This window comes from Triturus cristatus, chromosome 6 (genome assembly GCF_964204655.1).
Source record: "Triturus cristatus chromosome 6, aTriCri1.1, whole genome shotgun sequence".
Lineage (NCBI taxonomy): Eukaryota > Metazoa > Chordata > Amphibia > Caudata > Salamandridae > Triturus > Triturus cristatus.
In genome coordinates this window covers 490157086-490184337 of record NC_140589.1, presented here as the reverse complement: position 1 = coordinate 490184337, position 27252 = coordinate 490157086, and positions in this window count along the sequence as shown.

The window sequence follows — 27252 nt, the reverse complement described above, 5'->3', positions numbered from 1 at the left end:
GCTAATAGTATTACGCTAGCTTCCTAAAAAGGAGTTTAGAGCACAGTTGTGTCCATAAAGTTAAGTGTCTGGGCACCAAAAGTTCTAGCTCAATGGTAAATAATTGCAATTTAAATAAGCAAGTTTGTCAGAACATACTTTCTCAGTAAAACACTGCATTTGATGGACAACATAAACTTCAAAACTGTGCAAGACTGAATCCATGCACACCATCCGGATATGTTGGCAGGTGGTACATTCAACCTCAGAACCTCAGAACATGACAACCGTCACTTCCCAAGGACATTTTGGAAATAGATCTAGAACTCTTTTGTTTGGTACCTCATGCATGTCCAAAGAGAATACAAGAAATACTTGAATTGGCATTTCAAGAACTATTGAAGCAATAAGATTCTTGTGTAAAATAGGTGCACTGTAATAATCATTAGTAGGAAACAAAACTGATTAATCAGCATGATGAGAATGGTAAAGAAAATGAACAATTCAACCATTGTACTGTTACATAAAATATATGCTTTCATATAAATACAGTTATATTTGTGCTCCTACCTAGCATTTCCTATCCTAGTCTGCCTAGAGTGGGTGACTCTGCCATAATCCCTGTAGGGTGATCAAGCTCCCCAATTACCTGTGGCTCTGTTTCTTCTGGGTGCCTGTCTTGGTGTAGAGCTGGGCACCATCCCTCTCAGGAGGTAAGCAGGATCCATCTGGGCCGGAAATCTGCCCTGGGGTGACCTTGACAATGTCCTCAAACTAAACAACATACTGATGTCGTTTACATAGTAAACTTCACCCATGTTGCCATGCAAAGTTCCAGTCAGGCCGTCATCATTGATTTTATTCTGACAAAGCTGTCGCAGAGCGAACAATAACAAACTCTACATTTTGAGCTGTGAATTGGAGCTTTAATACAGAATGTTCAAGATTCAGATTGTATGCCTAGGGACATGTACAAATGTAAGCAGTTATTTCATGGAACATTATCAATAACATTATCACTAACAGCACGTAAGCAAATGTGTGTCAAATATCAAAATTAAAAAAACATGGCAACTTTTAACATGCAAACGTGTAAAATGGTGGTGTTAATACCCAGGCCTAATGTGACCACGTGACACCCAAACCTTGGATTTAAGGTGACTAAAAAGCTTCCTCAAATATATGCTAAAAAACAGATTTTATATAGAACCTACAATCATAGAAGCATTGTGCTTCTTTTAAATAAAAGCATAGCAAAAGCAAAATTGTAATAAAAGTCAATATAATGAGTTGAATAAAAGAGACTGTATTTTAAAAGCAATTTAGCAAATAAAAATATTGCTAAATAAAAAAAAAATCTCCACCACTCAAATCTGCCAGATTGTTTAAATGTTCTAAGGAGTACACAAAACATTGCTGTTTCCAGCTTCTGCAGACGACCGCGCGTTTGCATATCTCTCACCAGCTCCAAGGAACACATATGTTCAAATCCAACCCCCTCAGCAGCTGCTGAAGGAGTGATGGCAAGTAGTGCTTCTGCAGAGGACGAGCGAGGATGCAAGTCATCAGGAGGTGAAGCATCCTATGAAGGCTCATAATGTGTGCTTTGAAGCAACAACAATTGTGCAGTACAATCTTTAGGGGACCCATCATCAAACAATGTCCATTGATTGGACCAGAAAAGAGCACAGCTGACAACAGAATACGGGCTTCATGCACTGTAGCTAGACCGGCCGAAAGGACAAGAACCAGTTGTCATTCAGATCTTGAAGCAAGGGTGTGCCAAAGGACTGCATCATTCTCTCATGACACAGTAGCATATCTGGTAGTGCCGTCCCCATTTGGCTGTATGGCAGAACATCTATTGCAGAGCAAATAGAATAAATTCAGCTAGGAATATGACAAGTGGTAAGTCTTCAAAAATGCTTCCCAGCACAGAGTGTATAAAAGACTCCAAAGACCGTCTGGCAGGTACTAACCAATACAGAGCCAATCATTTAAAAAATGGAGCTATTCCTGCTGAATTGGAAATCTTAAAAATGTGGTGCAGTAGCTCCCCAAAATGGTGTTGGGGAATGGTACAAAGTAGCAACTGTATCTCAAGGGAAGACCTTGCAATTTGAAGATCAAATATCTCTGTTGCAGATGTTAAGGCCACGCCCTTCTGAAATTTCACATTCAAAATTGTTATTGAAGGCCAATTTGTTGCAACCATAACTATAGGGGTGGTTGGAAATATCACTTGTGTACAACAGGTCATGATCTCACAAAATGGGCTTCTGTTCCTGTGAGAAGAAAAGAAAGAATCTGAACAGGTTGTGTGTGACCAGAGCAAGGTCATAGAGACAGTCAACAAGACTTTCATGTTGCCCTCACACATCCCCAATGGGATGTCATGCTTCATCACAGGGCAGTGCTCCTCATCGGGCCAGCGCTGCAATGCCCTACCTGTCCCCTGAAGGGTCACTTTAGCAGAGATATAAATATCTGTATGATGAATGCAAGCGAGGTGGTAAGTGTAGTGGAGTCATGAGTGCGTGGCTGTGGATTAAAACTGATTGGGTAGGTCGCAAGCAATCCGTTAGTAAATGGATTGCCCTGTTAGGAATTAAAACCTATTACAAGCAAATGCTACCATAAAGGTTTACAAGGAACCCTAGTAGTCAGTGTACAACATCTGGGTAAAGAAAAGTAAATGTAGCCATGAGTGGGAAGCCTTCCTCAGGTCTCTCTCTCAGTAATTTGTCAACATGTTTTATGCCAATCTAGTGGTCTTACGGATCTGTGACTCTTTATCAGGACCGGGAAAATATGATGATTAACTACCACACACATATATGGTGCCCCTAAAGTGCTACCTACTGAGTGTCTGGTTCAAGGTACAGCCTAACAACAAAATGCTAATAGCCTCGTCAGGTGGCGCGGAGGTGCCGCTCCCAGGCGTGCTAAGAGTTTGAAGAGAACAGACCGGTAGTCTGCACCTACCCTCGACCTCCGCATCCCCGGAAATGGGGGGTACAACAGGTCATGACTACAGAAACCATCACCAGATTTGGTATTCTTCGCATCGCAGGCTTGATTATTGAACATCAAAAAACTCCCATTAGAGAGCAATCTGTATGCTGGAAGGATCACATCAGCAAAGGAACCTTTCAGATAACATGACAAATTCGCCTTTGATGCACTATATTCACCGTGGAGTTCAGCCTCCCTGCAAACTAAATAATGTCCTACAGTAATCTCTCAGTCTGCACCGATAAGAAAAACCTCAGTTGCACCATTCCTACAATGATAAGTAAAAGGTAGGTGCCATGCCTCATGCACAAACCCTTCTCCTAGCGCTTCATACCTGCCTACTTGATGGTGTTGCAAGCAGTACTTAAAGTGAAAAGTTGAAAGTGGCAGAAAAATAAACCTGTTTATTATCCAATCTGTGATGGTACCTCTTCGACATTAAATGGTAATTTTTCTAACTTTTCTATGTGCAACATAGTGTATGTTGCATCTTTCTTAGCCTTATTGGTCCATAATTTTGTTAAAACAAGCTAGTGGCATTTAGGTGTTTCCATGGAACGCGACCAGTGTGTAGTATCTGGGGTAAAATGAGGATTACGCATGTAATCAGATGCAGAATTACAGGTTCCCTTGATAATTCATCATTTCTTGATGGCCTTCAGGGACCTACATATAGGTGCCGATCACGATCCGGTAAAAAAATAGCCCGTACGACTCGTATCCGGTCTTTTTACCGTACGAATCGTACAAGTGCCGTACAAACTGCCAATTACGATTCGCATGAGAAAAAGACCATACGAATCGCATTGGGAATCATTCCCCACACGTACTCGGGTCGGAAAATGTGTCCGACACGTCCCCGGACAATTTACCGTACAAATGTGAAAAGTGAAGTCCGACCGCGGAATCACGATCCATCCTGTGCGTCCGATGTTACAACCGGATGGAAAAAACACCGTCCGCACCGAACTCCCATAGCAACCATGGAGACAAGTGTCCACATACGCGCCCAAACCCCCCTAGCCCCCGTACGTTCGAGTCGTACCCCCCGTGTATGTACACCCGTGTACGTTCGAGTCGTACCCCCACCCGTGTATGTACACCCGTGTACGAGTCGTACCCCCACCCGTGCATGTACACCCGTGTACGTGTCGTACCCCTCCGTGTATGTACACCTGTGTACGAGTCGTACCCCCGTGCATGTACACCCGTGTACGTTCGAGTCGTACCCCCACCCGTGTACGTTCTTGTCGTACCCCCTGTGTATGTACACCCGTGTACGTGTCGCACCCCCCGTGTATGTACACCCCTGTACGTTCGAGTCGTACCCCCCCGTGTATGTACACCCGTGTACGAGTCGTACCCCCACCCGTGCATGTACACCCGTGTACGTGTCACACCCCCTGTGTATGTACACCCGTGTACGTTTGAGTCGTACCCCCCCGTGTATGTACACCCGTGTATGTGTTGTACCCCCCCGTGTATGTACACCCGTGTACGTTCGAGTTGTACCCCCCGTGTATGTACACCCGTGTACGTTCGAGTCGTACCCCCCCGTGTATGTATACCTGTGTATGTGTCGTACCCCCCGTGTATGTACACCCGTGTACGTTCGAGTCGTACCTCCCCATGTATGTACACCCGTGTACGAGTCATACCCCCACCCGTGCATGCACACCCAGGTACGTGTCGTACCCCCGTGTATGTACACCCGTGTACGTTCGAGTCGTACCCCCGTGTATGTACACCCGTGTACGTGTTGTACCCCGTGTATGTACACCCGTGTACGAGTCGTACCCCCACCCGTGCATGTACACCCGTGTACGAGTCGTACCCCTACCCGTGCATGTACAACCGTTTACGTTCGAGTCATACCCCGACCCGTGTATGTACGACCCGTACCCTCATCCACGGACGTATGGAGTGTACCCCAGGCCCCAACACCAGCACCTTCACACAACATCGCGCATGTACGAGTCATACCAAGCCAGACACAAGGACAGCACTGTACAACAAAATGCCCAAAGTACACACCGTACACACGCTAAAAATGCACGTACACAACCAGGACAAAGCAAAACAACACAAAAATACACCATTCGAATGGCACCAAGCCACTAAACATGTCCAACAAGCTCAAAAACAACACAATCACTGACCTGCAACTGCCAAAATCCAAAACAGAGGCCCAAAACACAACTACTCCTTATAACACACCCACCCAAAGTTCAAACACAGCCACACCCACCAATGGACCAATAAAAAGGGCCCACACACACAAACCATGAGCCTTTGCAACAGACTCACTGCTGCCAGACCCCACAGACAACCTACAGCACCATACTAGAACCTTTACCACACCTTACACTTGCACACCTTCACACACACACCTTCACAAACACCCCCACATCACATTCACACACACACCTGCACAACCACACCCACACACCCACAACCATCCACACACCCACCCCCCACCATCCACACCCACACCCCTCACCATGCCCACTAACAAGAATCCAAAGTTCACTAGCCGAGAGTTGGAGGTCCTTGTCGATGAAATCCTCAGAGTTGAGCCACACCTCTTTGGAACATTGGTCAGACAGACCAGCATTTCAGAAAAAACATCCATGTGGCAGACCATCGTCGATGCTGTGAATGCTGTTGCGGACACCAGAAGGACCAGGCATGAATGGCAAGCCAGGTGGTACGATCTGCGGAGGAGGGTCCGAGCCAAACCAAAATGACGGACGAACACAACCAGGCCAACGTCACTGGAGGAGGGCCGCCCCGCAGACGCGTAGAATACCATCCCTGGGAGGAGAGGGTGATGGCCATACTGCCGGTGGTGGCAGTCGACGGATTAGAAGGACTCTGAGACCCGGTGAGTACACAAACAACCCACTTCACATGGGGGAAACGTCATCCACAACCAAACTCACAAACAGGCACGCAACCACCCCAAGCTATTGCATGACTCAACCAGAGTCCATGAACACGCACATGCCACTAGCGCCACCATGCCCCATGCACCCATCTGGACAATGTCAAGTCACAGGCCACAGAAAACACCAACACAAGACACGGTAACCCGGATGGCGGGAGTGTGGGCCCCAAAAATCACATAGTGCAACTCAGAAGCAGACAACAATGCCCTCTGCCCATATGGCCTATGTCACAGCCAGACACACAGTGTGTCCCCACACAGGAAAGACTCGCCAGCAAATGGCGGATGCCTTGCATCAACACATGGGGGTGACGGCACGTTCTTGCACATGACAGCAGCTAATGAACAGCCAACACTGTGAAAGAGTGGCAGCACACACCACCACAGCAGCAATGCAGACACACACACTACACCCAATGGGTGCCTGGAGATCAGAAACAAACTCACATCAACAATCCAAGGGCCATTCAAAGATCTGCTAACAGTGTGTGCCCAGGAAGCTGGGCTGAGGTGACAGAGGGTGACACACAGAGGGAGGGAGATGGGGACAGAGAGGGAGGGAGACACAGGGAGACGGACAGAGGGAGGAGGCTGACACACAGAGGGAGGGAGAGGGGGACAGAGAGGGAGGGAGACACAGGGAGTTGGACAGAGGGAGGAGGCTGACACATGGAGGGAGGGAGAGGGGGACAGAGAGGGAGGGAGACACAGGGAGTCGGACAGAGGGAGGAGGCTGACACACAGAGGGAGGGAGAGGGGGACAGAGAGGGAGGGAGACACAGGGAGAGCAAATCAGCCTTGTGGGGTGTGGGGATGTCTGCTCCTCAGCAGGTGGACTGCGTGCATGTAGACAAGGGTGGCCAGTGCCAGAACCCCCCCTCTTCTCCATGGCAACACACAGGGCCATGTCAAAACCTGTGCACGAGCAAAACGACAGCTACCTGCATTATATAAGTGTGTGGAACCACTCCATGTGCACACGTACAGTGCTACACGGAAGGCACCAATGCATGGCTCGCCACACCTGCCCACTCCACTGCTGACTGCTGTCACAATTGACGCAGCAAGTAAGACTGTGCCACACATAGGTAAAGTCTCAAAAGCTGTGGCCAAGGGACATACCCATGCACAAGTGCACTGTCAGTGGAATGCAAGACATATCCAAATTCCCAGAGGAAACGTGCCAACTTTGAAAACAATGAAACATGGATGTTGGATGGAACAAAATTAATATTGTCTCTCTCACACACAGGTCAATGTCGTGGATCACCCCCCAACACTGGGGGGGAAGACTCACAGGACCCGGCTCGGCGGGAGGACGGAGCCACCGGCAGCGACGACTCTCACCACTCTGTGGACGAACCCGACCCCGACCAACCTGGCCCCTCTGGTGTCCAACGACCTGCAGCACCTGCGTCAGGTACAACTGGGCCAACCACCACCCCCACTCCTGCCACATCCCAGGAGACACCCAGGATCCCTGCCCCACCACCACAATGCAGCCAGGCTGGCCAGGAGGGACACGGTGTCCCGGGCACCCAGGAGGAGGCAGGCGACAACGCAAATGCCACCCCTCAGGGGTCCCGGAGACCCGATGTGCCCACAAGGGCAGGCCAGGTGCAAGTGGGCAGGGGTGGTGGGAGTGGAGGACGGCGGAGGCGCCAGCCTGACCAGTTGGCTGGGGAACCGGTATATTCCCATGTCCGAAACATCCTGAACACACACCGACAGGACACCACGGGCATGGCCCAGGTTGTGTCCATCCTCGAGGGGATCAAGACCCAGCAGGCCCAGCAACATGCGGAGCAACATGTCTGTCTACTGCAACACCAACGGAGGATGGAGTACAGACAGGCTGAGCTTGTGACGGTGTTCACGGGAATTCACAGTACACTCCGTCGGATGGCCAACAACATGGGCAACCCTCCCTGTGCCAGCAGGCATAGATCATCACCACCCACAGGGAGGGAGGAGGAGGAGGAGGAGTCATCAGACGGAGCATCCCAAACATCGTCACGGCCTGCTTCTGAGGGTCCCCGCAGGAGGGCGGGTCATCCACGGAAAAGACCGTGAGGGTCGGCGCAACAGCACCATCTCCCAGGACACCTGGCCTGGCACCTGGCCCACTGGAGCAACAGCAGCACAGCAGCAAAAGACATTCTCTGCCACATGGGCTTGCTGGTCACTGTCTGACCAATGTTGACAAAGACTGTGGCATGGACTCTGAGGATTTCAAATGGCAAGGACACCAACTCCCCTAGTGAACTTTGGATTCCACACACCCGGAAAGCCCCTCATGTCAAACCCCCCCTACCCCAACCCAAATAAAAAGTCACACCATAAAGAGAAGATGCCTACATTTTGCATTATTACCTTACATGTGTCTTGTAAAGTCTAACTATGCCTGAGTTCTCATTTGACTTCAACCATCCACACCCTGGGGCCTGAGTCTGGCACAGGACACACATGGGTCACATTGTAGTAGGCAAGACAGACATTGAGCACCATACACACCGTGATGGGCCCAACCAGCTGAGGGGGTGGCCGCACAACCATGCCGACAGACAGATTGAGTACAGCGACAGCCATGCGCAGAGGTCAGGGATCATGTGGAGTGTCCTGGGGGGCACCCAGGTATGTGTGGACAGGTGGCAGAACCATGTCCTGCAAGCTTGAGTCAGGTGGATGCAGTGAATGGTGGCCTGGCCAACGTTGGATGCATGGGGATGGCACATGTCACAATACCCACACAGTCATGGACATCATGCACAATACAGAGACTAATGCCACACAAACAGCTTGCATCTTGCTACTCTACACATAGACACATAGCCACTATCACGGAAAACCATGCCAGACATGCCGGATGCACCGTGGCAACACACCAGCATTGACTGAGAAGAGGCACCTTGGAGGCATAGGGACACCTTCATTAGTCATGTATTCGGGATTGCTGAGGCAACTCGGAGTACACATGAATGGGTCATGTGGAGTAACATGTGGGTCCAACACTGGCACCCCCCTTCTGCAGCCCAAATGCGTGATAGCCATGGAACTGGCACACAAGTGTCGGCTAACAGCTAAACACCCCCTGCTGCTCACGGAGAGACTGCCATACACCATTGATCCGCTGATGTGGAAGTCCCACACCATGTCAAGCCAAGGCAAACCGTATGTGTCCGAGGGCAGTGTAACACACATTGATGCCATCATCACATTCCACAATCCCATCACTGATGACTGTCAACAAGTCTGACCATCTATTCAGGTGTACCCAGCTGCATGTAATGTGTACCATGGTGATGCGACATGTCTGCAGAGGAACCAAACATCGACAGGGGCAGTGTGCATACATCGTGAACAACTGCCACACCCAATACACCCCTGAAGCATCCCTTACCCTAAGGAGACTTCCAAACTTGTCCGTGCATGTAACGCTGAGTCAGCACACGATGACGTGTCCATGAGGAATAGCAGTGCCACAACAATGCAACCAGCAGACGGCATGCGCAAGTACCTGGGGATGAGAGACACACAAGAAGTCAGCAACAAAAAGCACAGCCACTTGCATGTGCATGTACTCGACACATGTAAGGATGACAACATGCCAGGTCACAATTATGACTGGGGAAATACACATCACTGCCACCATCACTCCAGTGACACATCCACACACACCTCTGACTCACGTGCCATACATGCAGATGGACACACACATCGCAACACATGCCACATGGGGACCAATGCGTGCACACACAGACACTGGTACTCACCACTAAGCAAAGAAGTCCCGTATGAGCCGACTCCGGATGTCCTCTTGCGGAACCACGTCCTCCACATCACTAGCCCCATTGCCAAGCCCTTCGTCCTCCACGGGTGGATGGTCCTGATCATCTTGATCCAGGATGAGTGGCACAGCTTTCTCAACTGCCATGTTGTGCAGCATGCAGCAGACCATGAAGATTTTGCAGACCTTCGCCGGGGCATATGGGAGCGCGCCGCCGGTCTTGTGGAGGCACCGGAATCGGCTCTTCAGGAGGCCAAATGTCCTCTCGATCACTCGCCTTGTCCGGCCATGGGAGGTGTTGTAGCGGAGCTGGGCTGGCGTGATGTGGTTGCGGAGAGGTGTGATCAGCCATGGCATGTTGGGATAGCCAGCGTCCCCTACATGGAAAGCACATGGACATAAGTAGGACAGGAGAAGCGGTCGTGCAGGAAGTCTACGCAAAATACAGGACAGACAGACTGTACCCACCAACAACACATGCTCGTTCGTTGCGCAGCTGCGTCATCATTTCAGGCATCCTGCTATGCCTCATGATGTAGGCATCGTGTGCTGATCCTGGAAAACGAGCACAGACATGTGAAATCACCATGTTGGACAGACACACCACAAGGGCATTGATGGAGTGGTAGTGCTTGCGATTCCTGTACGCTACCTCCTGTGCCTGTGGTGGTACCAAAGCCACATGTGTCCCATCTATGGACCCATTGACATGGCGCATCCCTCCCAGGGCATAGAATCCACGCTTGACCGCAGTCAACATTTCAGGGGTTGGGAATTGGATGAAGTCATCCAGGTGAAGCAACATGGCCTCTAAGAAATCATGCAGCACACGGCAGAACATGCTCTGAGACATGCCACCAACATGAGCTATGGTATTTTGAAAGGTACCCGTGGCAAGAAAATGTAGGGCTGCCATTACCTTCAGCTTGGATGTCAGTGCCATAGGATACCTGTGCAGCGGTTGCAGGTGTGGTGCCAGTCTCGCCGTCAACTCCAGAATCAACGGTTGGGGGAAGCGGTAGCACCGGATACAGTCATTCTCCCGCATGGCAGCCAAGTCCAGAATTGGTCGGGGAAGAGGCAGCGCTCTGCAGTAATTTGGAAGTGAGAAGGAAGAGTGAGTGCACCACAACAACTATTGATTTGTACTGAGAACATGTTAATCTGTCAATACACATATGCTACATACGGAGTCAGGTATGTGCCACATGCCCTGGACACGTATGGCTGCCAGGTGACACTCCTACCAAGACCCAGCTACACACGGAGATTGTGAACCTCCACATGCCATGGCATGGGATTAGCTGTGTCCCAGTGTAAGTGACCAGCCAGACGCAACACAGGAGTGACATACATCCACACATCAGCAGAAGTAGGATGTCGATTGCAGAGACTGGTAGCGGAACACTAGAGCCACAGGTCACATGACAGTACACTAGGACAGCCCACACACCTTGCCATGAAGGTGTACATGTCATGACACACCACACATTCATAGAGAGGATGCAGACATGTCCTTGTTACGCTACTCTGTGTCCCATGCATACATACGCACCTCACATCCGATACCACATGTGGCATGGTGTGCGGAACAGTGTGCCATGTCAATCTACACACAGACACATGTTGGTTGCTGCAACAGCTGATGCTATTGAGGGAGCTCCAACATCAACCTAATGGGAACCCCCCACACATACATGACATAGTCACATCGTGCACCATGGGTAGTGACATGTCTGGTGTGGTAACCCCTGTACCGGGCCTCAGGGGACACTTGCGTGTGTTGTTGACCGTGCCATGCCTGTGACGCTCATCCCAAGTGTGCAGTACGACATGCACACATGTCAAAGGAGTCAAGGGCATGCCAGGCACACAGTGCACCGTCACACATTACATGTGTACACATCTCATCATACATCTGGTGCCTTCTCGACTCAGTAGTAATGTGCCACATCACAGCCTTTCACACCTGTGCCCCACACATGTAGTACTGCCCAGACAATGCCTTGATGTCCATCCATGGACAAGTATAAAATGAATCAAAAATAGAATCAAGCCCTCGTATAAATAAACAGGGCCTAAGAATTAGGTCCCAAATTATAACACCACTAGTAAGGAGCTGAAACCACACTTAAATGTGCATACAACATGAAATGAACAACAGAGAGTTCAACATATTGGTTTGATACGAAAAATAGGTTTTCAGTTTATTTGATTGTTTTTTTGCTTTGTAAATACACATAGTATAACTTTTGGTATTAACTGTTTTTTAAATATTTTGTTTAGTAAAAATGTTTTTAGTGCAGTTTAGTGATACGAAAAGCGACAATACATAATATTGGTGTATAAAACAGTGACATGTCCCACTCAACATTCAACACATACATATCCACAATCATTCATCACAATTCAAGGACAATAAAACAAATCAAGTAATGAGATTCAAATGAGAACAAATGTATCATACAATTAAATAACAAACAAACAACATATCAGGGGTGCAAACGCCAGATGAACTGAAGACAGATGGACGTTACAGGTGTCTGGAGTATAAGCGCCAACGCGCGTTTCGGTGAATGACCCGAGCAGGGGTCACACCTTCATCAGGGCGCCGAGAGATAAGTAGAGGGGGACATGTATGATACCTAAATTTAATCAAGAGAAGAAATTTAGATAAGACTCGCATATACAAAATCAATCAAAGACAACTTTTTAGGTTAACATTCTAATTATCCATTACAGAGAATGTTTAGTGGGGATCAGCTCCAAAATAGTGTACATTGATAAGCATAATACTTTTTTTCATACCATATCGGGGGTCCAATAGGTACCCAGAACAAGAGCAGTATACAGACAGTACCTCTAATCACACATACAATAATCATTTCAAAAGTACAACAGTAGGTTTCTAGTGAAAACAGATAAGAAAAAAGTGAGAAACACACGAGAGAGCACAAATATAAGCAGGCTAGTTCCATGATGCAAGAATGAGATGATATCGGTAGAGGCAATACATAAAGATAGACAAGGACGGCCTTACGTAATTCGGTGGGGACGTGCCCTTAGTGGTTTATCTTAAGGGATACATCAATCATGGGAACTAGTTCCGCCATAGGCTGGCTCTTCGCAGGACCAGGAAGTCTGAGAGGGGCAGAGAACAGTTTAAGAATATTTAAGGGGAAAAAAACTCGGTGTTGCAAGGTAGTACGGACGGGTTAATAAATTAAGTGGGGGTGCGGAGCAAATGACCTACCGTAGGAATGCTTGAGGAACAAGAGGTTTACAAGGCCGTTCAATTGGTGGAGTCAGAAATGAGGGGATGGCATACTTGGGCTAAAACTTCCAAGGAAAATGAATACTGGCCTGCAAGAAACGAATATAAAATTGCTAAATGAGGCAGGAGAATCTGAAAAAAGAAAATACGTGACACGGGTAAGGACAGTTGAAAAAGAAAAAGGGTTTTCTAATCAACAGCCAGGGGAAACACATGCTACTACCAACCTGTGGCAGATGCGCGTAGTGGAGACACAAAGGTAGAAAATCAACTTCTTCTACGGAGCCCCGTAGGGGTCAACGACTCGAATAAAGAGATAGCGGGATATACGCAGATCGAGCTGTTAGTTTCCACAAGGATGTCATGCTGCGGAGGAAGCAGGGAGAGCATAATGAAAGGAACTCAGTGTAGCGCAACTTATAGGTGAGCAGAACTAAGAGCGTCCTACTGGGGGGAGGGACTGGATAAACATAAGTTGAAGGCACTAAGTCGTGGTTACTATAAGTGCAGGAAGGGAGTTTAAACAAGGGAAATAAACAGTTCTAAACAAAGTTTGAAGGGGAGATCAAGATGTAAGCGATAGCGGTAAATGCGACAGGGGTAGGATGTAAAGTACTTACAGGAGCGTTCTGCACGAATTCATCCGTTAGCCATGGTCCTGTCGGGCGTACGTCCGAGATCAGTTTCAGCAGGTGAAATTGATCAGCTTTAAGTGGTGACACGAAGGTCGTTCACCAAAGGGGGGACGGGTATGGAGGATGCGAGTGGAAGTGGAAAGGGGACTAAACCGAGGTAGGGGTATTAGTGGGAGAAAGCGGCGCGGCCATGTTGGAGGAGGAAATAATTTTAGCAGATGGAAAAACAATCTTAAATTCACCGTATGCTGAGACGCCGGGGTGAGCAAAGGTGTCCATCTAGTCTGATAGAGGGAGAATGGGATCTCTTAAGTGATGGCATTTTCCCATTGAATAATTTCATTCAAACCGAGGCGGACAGCATCAAGGTAAAAAATCCAAAAAGTCTCTCTTTTCTTTCTGATGGCTTTAGGGTCTCTGCCAAGGGGGGAGCGGATCTTTTCAAGAATGGACCATTTAAGGTCCTTGTCATTGTGGTTAGCACTGAGCCAGTGGCTAACCAAAGGTGCAGTAGATTTCTTTAGCCTAATGTTGGATTTGTGCTCGCACATCCTGATTCTGCACTCGCGGCTTGTTTCCCCAATATATATCAAACCACAAGGGCATGTGATGATGTAAATCACATTGGCAGAACGGCAGTTTGTCATTTCTAACAGACGAATAGTTCGACCATTGATGGTTATGTTGTCTCCTACGATAGCATTTGGGCAAGCCTGGCAGTGCCCACAACGGTGGTTCCCTCTAACAGGTTCCAGACCAGAGATGGCCGTTTGCACAAGGTTTTTCTTCTCGATGGTTTTCCCTTTTACAAGGAAATTTTTCAGATTTTTATTGCGGCGAAAGGCAAATATGGGTTTGGGGATAGTGTATTCATCATTGCCCATGTTGAGGAGATGCCATGATGAGTTTATGGTTTGTCTGATCCGGTGATTGATATTGGAATGTTTGATAACGCAAACCAGTTTGTCAAGGGCGTTGGTTTCCCTGGGTTCAAACATAGCATCTCTATTGAAGTACCTCGCTCTTTTGAAAGAATCTTTAACCAACTTGTATGGGTAGCCTCGGTCTAGAAGTTTAGCTTTTAGGATATCACCCTGGATGAGAAAGTCTTGAAGTTGGGAGCAATTTCTCCGGATGCGGAGAAATTGACTAAATGGTATACTGTCCCTTTGGCTCCTGGGGTGGTAGCTACCATATTGCAAAAGTGTGTTTCTAGCAGTTGGTTTGACATAGAGTGACACACAGATTTTGTGGTGATTGTGTTGAATCCACACATCCAGGAATTCCACCTTAAGGTTGCTGTAATGGGCCGTGAATTTCAAGTTACTGTCGGCGGCGTTGAGCCACGAAACAAATTCATCGAGAAGGATATTATCACCGGTCCAGATGAAAAAAATATCATCGATGAACCGTGACCATACTTGCACATTTTCATAAAAGGGAGCAAGCTTGTTATAGATGTTAATTTGCTCAAACCTTCCCATGTAGAGGCATGCCACACTGGGAGCACAGGAGGCCCCCATGCTGACGCCCTGTATTTGCTGAAAATAGTTGTTGTCAAATTCAAAATAGTTGTCGTTCAAGACCATTTTGAGGCATTGGATGATAAATGGGCCATTAGTGATTTCCGCTTCTCGAGAGAGAAGCTCCTGGATCACTAAAAGTGCCTCGCCTTGCGGGATGTTGGTATATAAGGCTTCCAGGTCCAGTGTGACTAAAAGCTCTCTCTCCGGGTCAAATGGGATGTTTTCAATTTTAGAAATGAGGTGGCCCGTATCTTTAACAAAAGATGTAAGCTTACTGACCAGTGGTTTCAAGAAGCAGTCTACGTATTTAGCCAGAGGCTCCAAGGCGGAGCCAATGGTAGACACGATGGGTCTTAGTGGGGGGTCACAGATGTCTTTGTGCGTCTTGGGCACTCCATAGATGATGGGCATGCGAGTAAAGCGTGGAGTTAGGTATTCTGCTTCTTTAGTGCAGATGAAGTTCTCCTCAACTGCAGTTTCGACCAAAGCAAGGATACGTTGTTTTAAATTAGGTTCGGGGTTCCTCAGAATCCGTTTGTAGTGGTTGGTAGAGGATAGAAGGTTGTTCATTTTCTCGATATAGTTGGGGGTATTAAGGATGACAATACCACCCCCCTTGTCACAGGGTTTGATTGTGAGCTGTTTGTTCTCTTGGAGGGATTTAAGAGCATTCTGTTCAGTGGAAGATAGATTATTGTCGGGTTTGGCGACATATTTGATGATTTTAGCAATTTTCATGGTGACCGTTTTCTCAAAAATGCCGACCTCAGGTCCAACCAGGTCAAGGCTAGGTGTGAAATCGGAGGGAGGCCTTAAACCAGATCGATTCTCACTAGAGTCAGGGGATGGTCTGTTAAGGAAGAACTTTTTCAACCTGATCTTCCTGAAAAAAGAATGAAGGTCTTTCATGAACTCGAACTTATTAAATGAGGTGGAAGGAACGAACGATAGGCCACGAGAGAGGAGGGTCAATGATTCAGGGTCAATCTCAGATTTAGATAGATCAAAGACCGGGATGTTCGTTAGGTTTTCCAGTATTGGTTGTGTCTTGTCTGGATATACATTTGAGGTTGGCCCCGACCCGGACCCTGATGGTAGTTCCTCGTTCGGTGTGTCCGGGTTCTTGGGCGGTAGTTCCCCCTGCGATTGCCTAAAAAATGGTGGTCAGGCATGGGCTGTCGGTCGAATGATTCATGACGCGATTGGAAATTAGGGTCATAATTAGGATCGTAGTCGGTGGATCCTTCGCCCTCCGAGTCAGTAGTGTCCGAAAAAGTTGTTATTTTCTTGTTGTTTCCCCATCTGTTGTTGCCATAGGGTGGTCCATTGGGGTCTGGCATGTTATAGAAATTAGCAGAGAGATATGGATAGGTTTTTTCTTGGGAGAAAAGCCTAATGTCCTTTCTCAGTTTCTCTGTTTTCCTTTTTAGAAGGTAAACAGAAAAAGACTCAAGTTCTTGTGCAATTTCTTCCATTTTTTTCTTTGCTAGGTCAAGAGAGTTATCTTTTTTCAGTTTTTCTTCAAGTTCTAGGATTTCCTTGTTCATCAGGCATAGAACTTCTCTCGCCGTTTCGATAATAAGCATCATCCAATCGCGTGAACAGCGATTGGATATAAGTGCCCACTTCTCAAGGAATTGCCTAATTTCGATGAATAAGCCAGGAATGTTACGGACTCGTAGACCAAAGGGAATAATACCCGCTTTGAGATACTCGAGCATAAAATTAGCGTGTGCCTCAGTTCGTATTGATTTTTTCTTCAGGTTGAATAATTTTGTCCATTCACCTTCTAGACCTTTGGATAGTGGGAAATGATTATCGCTACCAGCCACTGCCCCAATCAGTTTGGCAAAATCCTCGTCTGAGAAACCAAAGGTTTTAATGCTCTCCATGGCGGGACCAATAAAAGGAACAAAGAGATTTCAAGAATTCACGGTAAGGAGGGCACTAATATGTAAAGGATGAGGGAGCAAGCCATCAACACCAGTCTGCACAGAGATGGACAAAAACAAGGTTCTTGTATTAATAAAACATTGACAAATAGAGTAATGCAGATAGGAAAAGACAAACAAAACACCCATAAACAACAAAAGGTACTCAAGATACAACTGCTCACGAGAAAATGCAAAAACCCCCACAGCGACCAGGCTGTGAAGAAATAACCAATTAAGGAGGGGGACCCCAAGGAACAGATGGAGGGCCGAAGCAGCGGGGTAGGGAAGTCAAAATGAATCAAAAATAGAATCAAGCCCTCGTATAAATAAACAGGGCCTAAGAATTAGGTCCCAAATTATAACACCACTAGTAAGGAGCTGAAACCACACTTAAATGTGCATACAACATGAAATGAACAACAGAGAGTTCAACATATTGGTTTGATACGAAAAATAGGTTTTCAGTGTATTTGATTGTTTTTTTGCTTTGTAAATACACATAGTATAACTTTTGGTATTAACTGTTTTTTAAATATTTTGTTTAGTAAAAATGTTTTTAGTGCAGTTTAGTGATACGAAAAGCGACAATACATAATATTGGTGTATAAAACAGTGACATACACACGCCTGTACGCTCACAATCACTATGAGTACGCATACGCGAGAACACCCATAGTGAGACGGGCTGTACACGCGTGCGTACGCTCACTATCACTATGGGTGTTCTCGCGTATGCGTACTCATAGTGATAGTGAGCGTACAGGCGTGTGTACGATCCGTACCACCATGAGTACGCATACGCGAGAACACCCATAGTGGTATGGACCGTACACACGCCTGTATGGGCCGTTGCTATGCATTTGGGGTGCCCTAGGGCCCCGGAACACACCGTACCTGTGTGTGAAGCTCCAAATTACATAGGGGACACATGAGGGACAAGGATAAAGGCCTACATGCATGCTGGTTGTCATGGAGACCAAGTTTAAAGTTTGAATTTGTTCCGGAAGGTGCACAGCAGAAGTCAGTTGGAATGAATCTACTTTGTTGCAATGTGTTTGTGGAGTTGACATCATGCTGAAGAAAAAACACAATAAGAACCCACTGACTGTGCTAGGTTTGAAGGGATTGGAGGAAACATAGGATGCAAATGTGAGTGACCACTCACTCTGTACTCCTGTGCATGAAACAGGCCAGCAAGGCAGATATAAGGCAGCCAGGTCCCATGAGGGAGCACTTGCCTGCACATCTTTGTATTCCATGACCCAGCTGCTGCTACTGATTCCCTGGAACCATGTCAAGGTCTGTGGAGAGGTCACAGCCTTTCACCCTGGAGGAGAACCTGGCTTTGCTGGATGTGATCCTCCCACAGTACCCCCTGCTGTATGGGCGACCAGGGTATCAGGTGAGTGCAGAGTCCACTGGCACAGACTGTGTCCCTTTTTTGTGACTAGGACTTCCGGCATTGTGTCCAGGTGTGGCACACATGCTATGTACTGTAGGGGGGGTCCCGGGGGGAATGCCTGATGTCTCCCAGCCAGAGCATGCTGTGGTGCATGTCTGCCGTCCTCACTTGCATTGTGTTTACTGTGACAATCACTGCATGGTGCATGCCACATTTTGCCTGTCTTACCCTCCTGGGAATGTAGCCTCTACAGTCCTCATTTGATTATGTGGTCAGCCCAGTGTGACAGGTGACTGTACCCACAGATGTGTGTTAGTTCTGTGTACCTGTGCTGAGAGTGTCCACATGATGTGTTCGTACCCTGGACATCGGTGTGTGTGTAAGTCCCCTGTCATGTGGGTGGGTGCATATGTGGGGTGTGGCACCCGGGCTGCATGAGGGATGGATATACCCTATCCATGTGATATGAGCAGGGAGCAGTGCTGTGTGTCTGACGTGCAGAGCCAGCCCCACACCTGTGAGCCCCCCTCGTCTAGTGGCACATGTGCAGAGTGAGGTTTGTTGCAGCATTTGGCAATGGCAGGTGAATGTCCTGTGCCTGTGTGTGTCTGTGTACTCTGCTGCGGTAGCATCAGTGGCCTGTGGCATGTGACTGCTTAGAGGTGCTGCACATTATCCTGGTGTACCTTGTGATGCACAGTGTGAGCCTGGATCATTGATTGTGTCGTTGCCCTCATTCCACCTGTGTACTTTCAATGGCACGTACTGCTTTAGCCCTTCCCCAGAGGATCATGTCCCTATGACAAAGGTGCAATGTGTTGGATGCATACTATGCCTTGTTGTACACAGCACATTTGTTCTAATATGTCTCTCTGTGACATGTGCCTGGTGTATTGATGTAGTCTCACTTGTTCATCCTCACAGGTGGGCGCCTCTGCCAAGAAGCAGATATGGCTGACCGCCGTCAGTGCCGTGAGGAGTGTGGATGGTCGGAAGCGGCGCCTGGCCCAGGTGAGGAAACGCTGGCAGGATATCCGGTGCTGGACGCGGAGGATCGAACGGGTCCTGCTGGGGGACTCACCTGAGACCCATAAGAACCGGGGGCGCCGCCATCTGACCCACATCCACAAGCGTGTGCTGGCGGTGGTATTTCCGGACTTGGAGAGGCGCTTACAGGAGAAGCAGCAGCAGGAAGGGGGTAGGTACATGTTTGTTTGTTGTGTGTCACCAGCATTTGTAAGTGCACAGTTGCATGGATTCACTGCCAGGGTTTAAAGGTGCTGTGCAGATCCAGTTACCCACAGTATAGCTGTGCTCTCCTGCCTCCCTTCCCCTCCTTGCAATATGTTCCCTGGTCTGTGTGTAGTCACTCCTTCACAAGGTTATCTAGGCTGGCACTTTCTCCACGTGAACTATGCCTGTAGCATCATGTGTGGGGGTGGTGTGTAACAGGTTTTGGGACCTTGCCTGTGCCCTGTCCAGTTCAGTACATGTGGGTTCCATGTCAGTTGGCACTGATGCCGAGTCCAGACATGGGAGTTAGTCTCTCAAGTGTCATGCCTTACAGCGCGCATGTCCTATGTTGTGGCCTGTGACATGATGTGCATGAGTGTGCAATACGCATAGTGCAGGGATGGTGGTGTGTGTTGCAGTCATTCCCATTCAGGACCATGGAGTTGTGTGGCCACTACTGTCCCCTGGGGCATATTTTCCTAGGTGTCATGTGTGTCATCACAAAACGTGGACACTCTCAGTGTCTACAGCATAGGTTGTGCTGTGTGCCATTGTCCCCTGGCACCATGTATATTGACGTGAAATGTAGTACAAGTGTCCACTGTACAGCCTGACCTGATTTCCCTTGTTCACAGTCACAGTGGACAGTGCCTGTGTGTCTTGTTACAATCATCTGATGATGGCCATTTGTACATGATTCTTTGGACAGGCGCACCTTGGGAATTTGGCGTCCAATCTTGCATTTATGCAGCCCCTGTGTATTTCACCCAGACTAAGAGATGTAAGTGCTTCCTGTGTCTCAACAAATTGTCTCATGTAGGGGGTGGTTGGTGCGGGCAAAGCCTACATGTCAAAACCTGAAATATCCTTGCTAGGTCTGGCCAGTGTGTGATGTTTGTCTGCACATACACTCAAGATGCAGTGAGACAGTCATGTTGGGCATGTTTTCAGTATTGCCTATGCAGCATGTGCCTCAAGTTCATGGATATGGTCCCTGCTCATCCCTATTTTCGGCAACGCTGTGTGGTGCAGATGCAGTGCTGGATTGTCCCCAGGGCCTGGCTCCTATGTCAAACTCCATTTCATGTCATTTGCAATTGTGTCATGCTCTCCATGGATTTTCAGTGGCATGGTGGGTCTACCAACTGTGTGTTGCATGCCCTACATCTGTACCTTGTTTTGTAGATGTTACTGATCTTTCTTTGCAGGCTATGCACTGTAACCTATGTAGATTGGACTCATGTGACATATGTATACAGGTGTGTGATTAATTGCTGTCTCTTCACCTTGCCCACAGCATCGCCGGGGGACACGGAGGGAGACATGAGCACAGACGGAGCGGAGGGACCGAGCACCAGTGCCAGCATGACATCGTGGCTGGCACATTGAGTGGTACGGAGGCGGAGGAGAGTGAGGCCGAGGACCTGTCCACTGGCACGACTGAATATGAAGCTGACGGGTCCGAGGATGATCTCTCCGAGTGGGCGGAGGCTGCACCACCAGCTCACAGCGGCACAACATCGCACCCCGCCCCCTCCATTGCCATCAGCCACCTCCCACTTGCTTGTGTCCCTTCCCAGCGTGCCCGGTCACCACATGTCTCCTTCCTGCCAGGCACCGCACCCCCTGCCCCTGTCTCCACTGCTGCCGCCAATGCCGAGTCTGTGGACATCCAGCGGCAGTTGCAGATTGGTCAGGCTGCGATCCTTAATGTCCTCCATGGCCACAGCCAAGTGCTGCACAACATGGAGGCATACTTGGAGGGCATTTTTTCATCGCAGGCTGACCAACGCCAGTTGCTGAGGTCCATAGACTGGACACTGACTGCAGAAGTGGGTCTCCTGCAGCACTACGTCCCACCCACTAACCCTGCCCCATCCACACTTCCCACTCCCATGCCTGTCCCACGTACACCCAGACGTCAGCATGCACCCACCACAACAGACACAGGCACCACACCAGCAGGGAAGGACAAGCGCACACCTCCTGGCACGCACACACAGGTTGAAGTAGGCACACCCACTGGGTTGGGGGGCAAACGTAAGTCATGCAGCCAGAGTGGGAGTCCGCATTCCACCCAATCCACTCCCTCCAAATCCCCTCCCCTCAGCTCTCCTGGCCACATATCCAGCAAGGACTCCTTCATGGCCACTCTGTCCCTGAGCCCCACTGTGACACCACCCCGCAAGCGGTCAAGGGAGTCCCCGGTCAGGGTGGTTGAGTCCCCCCCCCTCCACACCCTCCCCCTGTGGCGCTGCGACCCATCCCTCCGCCCCCCCATCCTTGGGGCCTGTGGTTCCTTCGGGTGCAGGGGAGACGCTGGAGGACCTTGCAAAGGTGTGCAGCGCCATCCTGGCCTCCGCCTTTGGCCCAGACCCACCCCCTGTGGTGGAGTCCTCCATCCCTGCACCCACGTCGCCTACCCTTCGCCCTCATATCCCTGCGGTGCCTGGTCCTTCCCCCGCACATGATGCCCTCCCCGCTCTGGAAGACGATGGAGTCTGACTGTGCAGGCAAGCTAGGGGACACGCGTCCCACTGTGTCCCCCACCTGGATTGGAACTTTGGTTAGCCCTATGGGCATAGTACTTTTTGAACTTTGAAGTGAAAAACATATGTTTTGGATGCTGATTAAAGCAATGTATTTTTCCTTTGTACACTACTGTCTGTCTGGTATTGCTGTTGGTCGACCTGCCCCATTATTTTGGGTGGTGATTATGTGTTGGGTGTGTGGGAATTGTCATCTTGTGCTGGTCATAGGGTGGATCCTGGTATCTGTGTGCCATCACAAGCTGTTGGCTACATAACTTTGTTCATGTAAGCAGTTACTGCATGGTGACATCGTCCCAAGGTGTGTTCCTTCCTCTGTGTAACCTGACTTCTTCCCTGCAGGGTCTTTCCAATATGTGGGGCTGAGCTGTGTCTACATTGGCTGGGTGTGTGACGGACTCGTTAGACTTGGCCCATGCATGCTGAGCGATGTCTCCACCTGCATCATTCGTGGCGTCCTTGGTGGTCACTGTACTTGTGTATGTAGACTGTTGCCATGACTTCATGTGTACATGTATTCTTGTAGGCGCTATGCATATGTCTACTTCCAGCCTCGCACACATGTGGTACATGTACTGCAGGATCTTTGTGCACCTGACTGACATTTGTGGGCATTGGATCTGTGGGTACTCCACCCTTTTCTTTGCAGGGGCACTGCTGGGAGTGTTAGGCACCCACCCCTCCTGTGTCTGGGCACTGCTGGGAGGACTCTGCACACACCCCTCCTGTGTCTGGGCACTGCTGGGAGGACTCTGCACACACCCCTCCTGTGTCTGGGAACTGCTGGGAGGACTCTGCACACACCCCTCCTATTTCAGGATATGTACGCTTAGAACATACACGTGTGTGGGTTCGCTCCATGCATACGCGGGTGAGGGTACGGGTCGTACTTACACTGTTGGGGTGGGGGGTACGCTCCATACGTACGCGGGTGAGGGTACGGGTCGTACTTACACTGTTGGGGTGGGGGTACGCTCCATACGTACACGGGTGAGGGTACGGGTCGTACTTACACTGTTGGGGTTGGGGGTACGCTCCATACGTACGTGGGTGAGGGTACGGGTCATACTTCCACTGTTGGGGTGGGGGTACGCTCCATACGTACGTGGGTGAGGGTACGGGTCGTACTTACACTGTTGGGGTGAGGGGTACGCTCCATATGTACGCGGGTGAGGGTACGGGTCGTACTTACACTGTTGGGGTGGGGGTACGCTCCATACGTATGCAGGTGAGGGTACGGGTCGTACTTACACTGTTGGGGTGGGGGTACGCTCCATACGTACACGGGTGAGGGTATGGGTCGTACTTACACTGTTGGGGTGGGGGGTACACTCCATACGTATGCGGGTGAGGGTACGGGTCGTACTTACACTGTTGGGGTGGGGGGTACGCTCCATACGTACGCGGGTGAGGGTATGGGTCGTACTTACACTGTTGGGGTGGGGGGTACGCTCCATACGTACGCAGGTAGGGGTCGTACTTACACTGTTGGGGTGGGGAGTACGCTCCATACGTACGCGGGTGAGGGTACGGGTCGTACTTACACTGTTGGGGTGGGGGGTACGCTCCATACGTACGCGGCTGAGGGTTCGTGTTGAAAACTAAAACAGCGATATGATTAAGCATTCACTAAAGACATGAATTCTCTCCAGTTAAAGCATGTTTCTTGTCTTATGCTGACTAAAGTCTGGACTCCATTTTGTATTGTCATGTCTCCACGTGCTTTGCACGAGAAGAGTCCTACCTTTTCGCTAGTTGCTCTTGTAATCTGCCTAGTAACAGTCTATAAATAGCTCCTTTGTCCGTCTGGCGCATGTCCAGATTTGACCACATCTGTTATCAGTTAGTCCTTGTTTGACCATGTTTTCGCGGGCTCAGGAAATTGTCAACTCCGCCCACATATTGATCCTGTATCGAAAATGTCCATAAATGGTAATGAATTTTGCTCTATGTTGTATCCACCCACTTATGAGCCCCTCTGTTGTGTATAAAAGGGGACCACGTACGCAAGTTCTTTGTGCTACTCTATGCAATACTGAAGAGTGTTGTGTAGGTTGCAGGACCACCCTTAAGGGTTAATAAACTCTGTCTTTGTATTTGCAGTTTCCGTGCCAACTTCCTTCTAGCTTTTGTTACAGGAGAGCGAACCCTTGTATTCTGCGGGCCTAGCTGGGCCCTGTACTCATCATATGGGTCGTACTTACACTGTTGGGGGGGGTACGCTCCATACGTCCATGGGTGAGGGTACGGGTCATACTTAAACTGTTGGGGTGGGGGGTACGCTCCATACGTACGTGGGTGAGGGTACGGGTCGTACTTACACTGTTGGCATGGGGGTACGCTCCATACGTACGCGGGTGGGGGTACGGGTCGTACTTATACTGTTGGGGTGGGGGGTACGCTCCATACGTACACGGATGAGGGTACGGGTCGTACTTACACTGTTGGGGGGGTACGCTCCATACGTACGCGGGTGAGGGTATGGGTCGTACTTACACTGTTGGGGTTGGGGGTACGCTCCATGCATAAGGGGGTGGGGGTACGGTCCGTACATATCCGTACCCACGCTGTGGAATGCTTGTGTGGGCCGTACCTAGGCCTTTGCCATGTGGGTACAGCCGTCCCGCCATTGTTGGGATGACGTAGGTGTGGGCGGGGTACGACTCGTACCCACGCTCTTAAGGCGTGGGTACGGGACGTACCTGTATTGTTGTGTTGCCGGTTCGCGTCGTCAAGCACTTCCGTTGTGGCGGACGCTGGCTTTGCTGGACACGCCCCCACCCCCTCGTAGTGACCAGGGCCTGAGGGTCAGGTATGTCCAGGGCATGTGTGCTGTGTGACTTTGGTGGGGGTTTTGTGGCCTGCCCCTGGTCCTGCCTACCCAACCCCCTTTCCCCCCTCCCTTTGTTGTTCTGACCTTCTGCGGCGTCTGCGTCCGAACCTGTAGAGGAGGTCGACTGCTATGAGGGCCGGGATGACACGTAGGTTCGGGTCCATGTCTGTCCGTCGCGTACAGATACTCCTTGTTCGCGTCGTCCTGATTTTCCGGCAGTTTTTGGCAGCCGGAAAATATTCACCGTGCGGGATGACGTCGGTGCGAATCGTGATTCCTGGTTCGTGAATGGCAGGCTGCGTGCGTCCCGACGTCACGTCGGCGCTTTCCCGGATCGCATTTGTACGTTTATTTTCGTCGGTCGGGGTTTTGTACGATTCGTACGGAAATGGGGTTTCCGTGCGAATCGTAATTCCATGTTTGTATATTTTGACGACCGGGTACGCGTCGGACTGTGAATATGCTCCGTCCGACGGTTCGTACCCGGATTTTAACGGATCGTGATCGGCACCATAATATGCAGGGTTTACCCACCCAGACAAGTAGTGGTACCCCTGGTATTGGTAGCTCAGGGACTGGAGAATATCTGGCCCATTCTCCAGGTCACCCATAATTAAGGCCTTAGTGTCTTGAATGATCATTTCCTAAAGAAATAGCTCTGACTATTTATACTACTCTGTCTTACCATCACATATTGATATTCTTTACGTATTAACTTAAAAATGTTTTTCCCAACTAATTAGTACAAACATTCTCAAATGTGGTAAGCACTTTGAATAAAGCAGTTTAAAAATACCTCTTTAGGAAAGACTTGTGATATACCACAATTCAAATCTCTTAAGACAATTCATTTTCAGGGAACTGATGAAATTCATTGTCACTGTCAGACTCTATTTGGGGGGTTCATAGGGCAGACAGGAACTATTGGGCCACAGCCAAGGTGGTTTAGGTCATGTCCTTATGGTGTCACATGGCCCAGTTCTGCAAAGTTGGCAAAAACAATCAATTCCACATTTCACTCTCAGGGAAGTGAGTGCTAGCAGACTTCTCAAGGAGGTAGCGTGGGGTGCCTGAGTTTAGTACTCAACAACATATGACAGACACAATACTTTCAAAGTCTAGCCCATTGCTTGTCTTTTTAGTACTTTTAAACACACATCAGTGATAAATGCAACACAAAATTCAATTGGTTATACAAGATTGTGTCTCTCTGTGCGATTGTCTTTTGTTGTGTTACAATACAGATTCCTCTTTAATCGTCTGTACCGGGTGGCCCCACTATGGATGATGCCCCCTTCTGGGAACCATGTATGGGATGAATCAAAGTCAGGGGTTGTCATTACATTTCTCACAGTCAAAAGTGCATTCTGTTTAAGATAGTTTTTTAATCTTACCCCAATTGTTTTGTGGGAGATATAATTCTATATTTATTGCTTCTTCTGGAAATTCACTACTCCTGCAGGACCAGACTCTTTCTTGGATAACACCCTGAGGCATTAAGAGACTGTAAAGTGAAGTCTATTTGGAGAAAGAAAAATTTCAATGATAAATAATTTTTAATTTTCAATGATGTATCCTTTGTGACTGTTTGAAAGGGGTTCTAAAAAGTATTTTTATTTTAATATTCCCGAAGATTGCACAAGACATTGGATGGTAAGAGAGTGCAGAAACTAGTTGACTAATCGATATAGGATTAACTGATTTAATTGATCAAATCTGCAAGGTGATTTTACTGAATGTTTTTACTTTGCTATCTCATTTATTCAAAATAAACAGCTATATCCATGAATAGTTGACAATTTTAAATATGATTTTTCTACAAACAGAGTTTTTTAAATAATCCTTTATGAATATTAGATACCTGCACATAAGATCTTAAATGGACTCCAGATGTGATAGTGGCACCCTGTTTTATAGAGTGGCCTACAGGGTCCGGCCAGCAAAAATATGTCCTCAAAAAGATTATAGGAGCAAGATAATCACATTTATTTGAGTGACTATTCTGCTATGATAAATATTATTGCCCTGTGACAAAATCTGCTGGTGAAGTAAGATAGGCTTCATTGTTCTGCCACTACAAAGAGTTTTAAGGGATCATTATGTGTGCCTTTATATCCTCCAGATAGGAACTCAAATTC